Consider the following 8,769-nt stretch of genomic DNA (forward strand, 5'->3'; position numbering starts at 1 on the left):
CTTTTGAGATGTCAGATTTGGGGCATTTGCATCATTATTTGGGGATACAATTTAAGCAGTGTGATGGAGGTATTGCTTTGTGTCAGACAAAGTATATTGAAACATTGTTGCGGAGATTTGGCCTTGAAGACTGCAAGCCTATTGCTACTCCAATGGAGACAGGTTTGAAGTTGAGTCTTCATGATGCTGGAGATCACTTTGATGTCACACTCTATCAGACAGCTGTTGGTTGCCTCATTTATGTATGCATTACGAGGCCAGACATTCAGTTTGCAGTCTCACAGGTGAGCAGATTTATGCATAGCCCAGGCATTAAGCATTGGCAGGCAGTGAAGCGTATCTTTCGCTATTTGAGTGGTACTCGGCATCTTGGGTTGTTTTATCCCAAGGGGGGATCATTGCCGCCAGATTTACATGTTTTTTCAGATTCTGACTGGGCTGGTTGTTATGACACACGCGTGTCCACGAGTGGTTTTTGCTTCATGCTTGGAAGCTCATGCATATCATGGTTGAGCAAGAAGCAGCCTACTGTGGCCACTTCTAGTTGTGAAGCTGAGTACAGGGCAGCTTTCACAGCTACGGTTGAGTGTGTGTGGCTCAGACGCCTTATGGCTGATTTGGGTGTTGGGCAGCCATCTGCCACCACCATCTTCACTGACAGTCAGAGCGCATTGGCAGTTGCGCGGAACCCAGTGTTCCATGCTCGTACGAAGCACATTGAGGTGCACTACCATTATGTCAGGGAGAGACTCTCTGCAGGAGAGATCAGTTTGGCTTATGTGCCAACACAGGATAACCTTGCAGACCTTTTCACAAAGGCTCTGCCTCGTGAGAAGTTCGAAGCTTTTCGCAAAGCTTTGGGCTTACTCCCTTTTGTGGATTCGTCCACATAGCTAGACACTTCCCTATACATGAGTGCTAGCTCTTGTTCACCGCATCACTCCAGGGGGGATTTGTTACCATATTATAGTAGTGATGTGTGTGAACACACTTAGGACCGCCGGGGCACTTTTTCCCTCACTAGGAGGTTTTTTCCCCCGTGCATTGTATATACGCCCATTATCTTCTAGGGCTTGTTATCTTTCATTTTTGGCACTCATAATACACTACTGTGTTGTGCTCAAGCTTCCTCATCTTCTTGAAGTTGTGTGTGCATTCCTGCAACCCTAATTCCAACATGTCCTTAGTCTCTTTAGTCCTATCACTTGAAGGCCTTGAAGATGTTTGCAAAGCTGAATCATTGATGTGATCTACCTCCACCATGTTGTCTTCATTATTTCTAGCATTTAAATCATGAGAGTTGATCTCTCTAGTAGGGCTTTCATGATGATGTTCTAGTTGAGCAATGTTATCTTCGTCTTTCCCTTCTTTGTATATATCTGTAAGATTAAAATAAAATGCTATTACTTTTAGGATTTAAATAATACAACAAGGCTAATACAATACTAGTCATTTTTATATCTACACATATACTTTGTATCCAAACTTAGATTACTAAACTTCGACTGATGTACCATAATGAATTAGGAACCATAACATAAGAGTCAAACTTGAGTTTGAGCCTCACTTACAAGGGCAACGTAAAGATCGCTCAACTTGAGATTGTGCCTTGTGTTGGAAGACATCCCCAAGGTTGGACATAAGTGGAGGTACGGTTGAAACTTAGGTTTGAGACTCTCCGCTACACTAGGATATGGAGTAAGTGTAATTTCTTAATAGTAAGTGTGCGTCATCATTTGTATTAGGCTCAAACTTAATTTTGAGCCTCACTGCTACACTAGGATATGGAGTAATTTCTTAATAGTAAATGTGCATCATCATTTGTACTAGACGTTGGCATGAAATAAAGGATAAATAGAATAGAAATATTCACTTTAATAGAAAAATGTTAAAAGTGAATCCAAAAAAGCCAATGTATTAATCAAAAGACAAATAATTATTTCAACAAATCCACACTTTGAACAAAACCTTTGCTAATATTAGTTGTTGATAAGCTCCTTTCAATGATTCGTTGTACATTCATAATAAGCACTATCAATGCACTTTTCTACCTTTCTTTGGTTGAGAGCTTGATGCGCTATGAGCATGGAAAGCCTTGTTGACATCTGTATCCCCAATCTTCTCAACGGCCATAGCAACCCCAACATTTGTAGCTTCGATGGCTTTTGCAGAATCCAATATATCATCACCATTCCCACCTTCATCATCATTTTCATGCCTTCCAATATCTTCAAAATGGTCTTCGGCATCCTCATTGAATAGAGCATCATTCCCTTGGTCCTCTTCATTCCTTTGCCCTGCATCTTCAAAGTCTATAGCATCCCCAACTTCTTTATCATCATCTGTGTCATTTTTGTTGTCAATATCATCACCTTCCTCTTCGTCCTCTGTACTTGGTGGGTCATCAATGTGAAGATTTTGAAGGTTCTCTTTTTCTACATCATCTAGTGTTTGCTTTTTTGTGCCGCCACTTGCACCACACCACTCTTGCAAGGACGGGTGACCATCTAAAAGAGCAGAGCACTTTGATTCTAATGCCATCGCTTCCAAATCATCTTTGCATAAAGCAATACATCGTCTCTTCTTTAGCAAGCTCTCCTCTAGCATAACTCCACCACAATATATCTCTACAACATAGCTCTGTTCAGGACAAAACCCTGTGATGAGACCATCAATAAAGCCTTTGTCGATGAATTCTCTATTTTGGCCACTAGATCCTGAGATGAATACCTTTTTTGTGAGAACCTTATCAATGGCCTCAAACTTGTCAACCTTGCTGATGAAAAGAATAACAGTTGCAATCTCAACTGTTCCAGATGTCCAGGCATCATCTTTTTGTGTGTGGATCACACCAAATTCATAGTGCACCTTTGTTGACTGGCTAGAAATCCCTTCGATAAGCATTCCAATGGTGATGAAATCAACAAAACACACAAGAATATATTCATATTGTGAGTTTAGTGTGTTCAAAGCAAGTGCCAACTTGGAGAAAAATTCTGACGAGAGCTGCTCCTTTGTACCATGTAGGTCCATGATTGCCAGCTGAAATGGTACATGCTCTTCACTACACAAGGCTATAATCTTTGTCATATCAAAACCCACCCCCCTAATTTTCCAAGGAATAGACTCTTGTTGAGATACAATACCCATAGATGCTCTATATAGGTGATTCAGTAAAGTTACTACACTTTTTGAAAGTGAAGGATTTTTTTTTGAAGGATTGAGAGCATCCCTAACAAAGGACTGGCTGTAGCTCCTCAATTGATTATACTCATACTCCCCTAGCTTATATGTCTCACACACCTGTTCCCAAGTCATCTTTTCCCTTGTCAGATCAAAATAGAAGGCGGTTATTGCATCTTTGAGAACTCGATCTGTTTTTAGCTTCCAAGCCATCTCCTCCATACCCATTCTTTGATGGGTTTGCTTTCCCTTTTTAAGCAATATTCTCTTGTCAAGAAGTGATGTTTGAATTTCCAAAACTTCACTCTTCTGAAGGCCTAAAATGCACCTAAACAACGTTGGGCCTAGTTGGACTGTTCCTGGTGCCTGCTGAATTTGCCCACTCTTCAAAGTTGGAAGTCTGGGATTTTGATCAAGACCTTTAGTTTGAGTTTCGCCCTTTGTATTTGGTAGCAAGCCTTTTGCATAAAGCCTCATGATCTTAACCCAGTTCTGCCATGGATACATCATCATCACATAGAAGCAAGTGTAAATCATTTTTGACAAAGTTCTTATGTAATGTGTGCTCCGTGGTCTCCACAAAGGCCTGCAAAGTTGCAAAGTAAGAAGTTAGCCCCCTCACTATAGATATCACAAAATATTAGGAGGAATTATGCATCTATGGATTTTTAATCATTTGGAGCTTATGCTCAAACTTGAGTTTGAGCCTCACTTGCAGTGCTAAACTAGTATATAATCGTGATGCTCGATCTTAGGTTTGAGCATCACCTCCGTATGCAAATCTAGCACTTGCAAGTGAGGCTCCAACTTAAGTTCGAGCCATAATTAGATATGCAAGCGCTACACCATCACAGAGAGGTGAGGCTTGAAGTTCAATTTCAAACCAAACTATTAAGTTTATGTAGTTTGAGAAGAAGCCTTACATGCATCTTTCTTATGCTACTGCTATACTTAAAACTATAGATCTATGAAGAAGTAAAGAAGAAGTAATGTAGGTCTATGATTTACCAAGATATAGCAAAGAATCAAAAGAGTACCTTCCAAGACTCGTCCATCTTGGGTTGATTGACACCAGGCAAAGGTTTACTAGGACGACCGTTTACATGCCATTGTGCTCGAGCTTGTAGAAGTTGATCGAGGAATGGCTCCTTTTGCATTGACTTTGCAACAGATAAATTCGCATCCTTGAAAATGTGACGAGAAATCCTGGGCGGGCAATTTACAATTATCTTACATCTCCTGAACCTGAATTGCTGACGCAGTGGAGGGGTCACTTTAGCCATATTTAGAGCTTGCAAGCTTTTTGCAGCACTAATGGAGTGTTGACCAGAGATAATCCAATATTCAACTTTATGAATATCTTCTTTTGCGAGTTTATCAAGGGGTTGTTTTGTAGCACGATTACATGGCATCAAAATTGCAAGTATCTCCTCTTGCTTTGGGTCCTCAATAAAGTCTTGGGTCAAAATACGAACCCAATCCTTATTTAACCTTCTATACACATAGTTTGAAGGAGCAGGATAACATTTCATCACATCAATGCTGAAGACCTCATTTAGACCAAAGGGATAATATCCCTTCTTTATTTCCAATGAGATAATTGCTTTGCTGCCCTTGTTTAGAGTCTCAACCTCCATTAGCTCGTCCTCGGACGCATCTATCTCCTTTGAACCACTTGCTGGTTTTGTCCTTTGCCTCTTTAAAGAGATTTCTTGAACCTTTGTAGAGTGCTTTGCCTTTCTCTTCTTTGCAAGTGCTTGCTCCTCTTCTTGCACCTGAGAGCTTGCCATGTCTTCAGCTGCTATTGTGCTTACATCAAGGACTTTTATTTTGTCACCCTCCTTTTTATGTTTTGAAGAAGTTGCACCAGCATTTGTAGATGCTTCAAGTGCACTCTTCACTATGGCCCTGCCTTTTTTCTCCACAATTTTCCTAACTTGAGTGGTTGTTGTCTCCTTTTCAGGTATGGACTTTTTTCGTGAATCCAAAGCCTTCTTTGCATGCCTCACTGCTTTCACCAGGTCCTCCACATTATCCACCCCTGAGTCTTCTTGATTGGAAAAGTCAATGATCTTCAATCCTAACTTTACAATACAATTGTCCTTTCCTAGTTTACTGCCAGTCATGTCTGCTGGGTGAAAAGTTTCCAATGATAAGCAAAACTTATTTGCTTTTGTAGTTTCTCCTTCTGGCAATACAGTGCATGTGAAGCATGGATTTGCTCTTGCATCCACATCATCCTTAGCGCCTACCACAATCCCCATATGTCCATATGATGTATCACCTTGAGACAAAAATAAATGGAGGACTCCTTTGAAGTTTGCACTAGCATCGTAGCTATCCACAAACCATTTTACTCCTTCTTTGTTACTCAATTCGAAGGTTTTATCCACCTTAATTCTAGGAGTGACACTTTTAGCTTGAGTTGTTGTTTCGAGAGCATCCAGAGTAAAGATTGGTGCACCATGTGGTTGCGAGGTAGCGGGCGCTCTGCTAGCTTCCATTCCTGTGAAGCAAAAAAAAAAGTTTCAAAACCTTAGAAAAAAATGGATTTAAATGCTACATATCAAATCAAAACCTATCAAACTTAAAAAACTTAATGCATGCTACAAAAAGTTATCTTGAATAGCAAGAGCCTCACTTGCATTTACTTAATCTATACAGAAGCTCGACTTGGAGCCTAGATCCAAGTTGTGCACTCATATGCTAGGGGTACGCTAGCATAGAGAGACAAGGCTCAAACTCAAGTTTGAGCCTTAAGGCGAAGTTCCATGTATGGGAGACTTGAACTTAAGTTGGAGTCTTAAGAGGCCAGAGTACACTAGCATGGAGAACAAAGGCTCAATCTGAAGTTCGAGCCTTAAGGCCAGTGTACACTAGCATCGAGAGCCAAGGCTCCAACTCTAGTTCGAGCCTTAAAGCCGGTGTACACTAGCATGGAGAACAAAGGCTCCAACTCAAGTTCGAGCCTTAAGGCCGAGGTGCACTAGCATGGAGAGCAAAGGCTCAAACTTAAGTTCAAGCCTTAAGGGGCCGGGGTGCATTAGCATGGAGAGCAAAGGCTCAATCTGAAGTTCGAGCCTTAAGGGACCGGGATGCACTAGCATGGAGAGCAAAGGCTCAAACTGGAGTTCGAGCCTTAAGGGACCGGGATGCACTAGCATGGAGAGCAAAGGCTCAATCTGAAGTTCGAGCCTTAAGGAGCCGGGGTGCACTAGCATGGAGATCAAAGGCTCAATCTGAAGTTCGAGCCTTAAGGGATCGGGATGCACTAGCATGGAGAGCAAAGGCTCAAACTGGAGTTCGAGCCTTAAGGGACCGGGATGCACTAGCATGGAGAGCAACGGCTCAATCTGAAGTTCGAGCCTTAAGGGGCCGAGGTGCACTAGCATGGAGAGCAAAGGCTCAAACTCAAGTTCGAGCCTTAAAGCCAGAGTACACTAGCATGGAGAACAAAGGCTCAATCTGAAGTTCGAGCCTTAAGGGGCCGGGGTGCACTAGCATGGAGAGCAAAGGCTCAAACTCAAGTTCGAGCCTTAAAGCCAGAGTACACTAGCATGGAGAACAAAGGCTCAATCTGAAGTTCGAGGCTTAAGGCCCCAGTGTACACCAGCATCGAGAGCCAAGGCTCCAACTCAAGTTCGAGCCTTAAGGCCCGTGTACACTAGCATCGAGAGCCAAGGCTCCAACTCAAGTTCGAGCCTTAAGATTGGTGTACACTAGCATGGAGAACAAAGGCTCAACCTCAAGTTCGAGCCTTAAGGGGCCAGGGTGCACTAGCATGGAGAGCAAAGGCTCAATCTGAAGTTCGAGCCTTAAAGGACCGGGATGCACTAGCATGGAGAGTAAAGGCTCAAACTCAAGTTCAATCCTTGAGGCCAGAGTACACTAGCATGGAGAGCAAAGGCTCAATCTGAAGTTCGAGTCTTAAGGCCGCCGGTGTACACTAGCATCGAGAGCCAAGGCTCCAACTCAAGTTCGAGCCTGAAGATCGGTGTACACTGGCATGGAGAACAAAGGCTCCAACTCAAGTTCGAGCCTTAAGGCTACACTAGCATGGAGAACGAAGGCTCAATCTGAAGTTCGAGCCTTAAGGCCGAGATGCACTAGCATGGAGAGCAAAGGCTCAAACTTAAGTTCGAGCCTTAAGGGGCCGGGGTGCACTAGCATGGAGAGCAAAGGCTCAATCTGAAGATCGAGCCTTAAGGGACCGGGATGCACTAGCATGGAGAGCAAAGGCTCAATCTGAAGTTCGAGCCTTAAGGGACCGGGATGCACTAGCATGGAGAGTAAAGGCTCAAACTGGAGTTCGAGCCTTAAGGGACCGGGATGCACTAGCATGGAGAGCAAAGGCTCAAACTGGAGTTCAAACTAGATTGGAGAACAAAGGCTCCAACTCAAGTTCGAGCCTTAAGGCCGGTGTACACTAGCATCGAGAGCCAAGGCTCCAACTCAAGTTCGAGCCTTAAGGCTGGCGAGAGCCAAGGCTCCAACTCAAGTTCGAGCCTTAAGGCCGGTGTACACTAGCATCGAGAGCCAAGGCTCCAACTCAAGTTCGAGCCTTAAGGCTGGCGAGAGCCAAGGCTCCAACTCAAGTTCGAGCCTTAAGGCCGGTGTACACTAGCATCGAGAGCCAAGGCTCCAACTCAAGTTCGAGCCTTAAGGCTGGCGCGAGAGCCAAGGCTCCAACTCAAGTTCGAGCCTTAAGGCCGGTGTACACTAGCATCGAGAGCCAAGGCTCCAACTCAAGTTCGAGCCTTAAGGCTGGCGCGAGAGCCAAGGCTCCAACTCAAGTTCGAGCCTTAAGGCCGAGCATCGAGAGCCAAGGCTCCAACTCAAGTTCGAGCCTTAAGGCTGGGGAGAGCCAAGGCTCCAACTCAAGTTCGAGCCTTAAGGCCGGTGTACACTAGCATCGAGAGCCAAGGCTCCAACTCAAGTTCGAGCCTTAAGGCTGGGGAGAGCCAAGGCTCCAACTCAAGTTCGAGCCTTAAGGCCGGTGTACACTAGCATCGAGAGCCAAGGCTCCAACTCAAGTTCGAGCCTTAAGGCTGGGGCGGGGTACACTAGCATGGAGAGCAAAGGCTCAAACTCAAGTTGGAGCCTTAAGGCCGGTGCACTAGTATGGAGAACAAAGTCTCAATCTAGGTCGAGCATTAACACATAAGTTCTATGTAGGGGAGGCTCGAACTTAAGGTGGAGTCTATATCCAAGTTGTGGAGTCTATCTTGGATCAGTTTTACAGGTTCTTGACATATGTGAAGATACAAAAGAGAGCAGCAAGAGGTGGAAACCATCTACGACGAGCAACGATCGACAAATGACACACTTAGCATGCAATCAAGTAAGTGTTTATATTAGTGTAGACAATCAATTAAAGAAGGACTTACTTGCTGAAGTCTCCGATATTGCACAGTCTTGATCTTGACGGATGCTTGAGGTATCCGTGGAAAAGAAATCGCTAGAAACGCAGGGCTGCAGAGATTATTGCTGCGAGAGATCTGCTCTCCAGGGTGCGCTTGAAACGCAGGGTTGCAGAGGGCGCGCTTGAAACGCAGGGCTGCAGAGACACAAGGAGCGGAGAGTATT

Source organism: Cibotium barometz, chromosome 46, assembly GCF_041138505.1.
Source record: "Cibotium barometz isolate CiBa-2024 chromosome 46, ASM4113850v1, whole genome shotgun sequence".
NCBI lineage: Eukaryota > Viridiplantae > Streptophyta > Polypodiopsida > Cyatheales > Cibotiaceae > Cibotium > Cibotium barometz.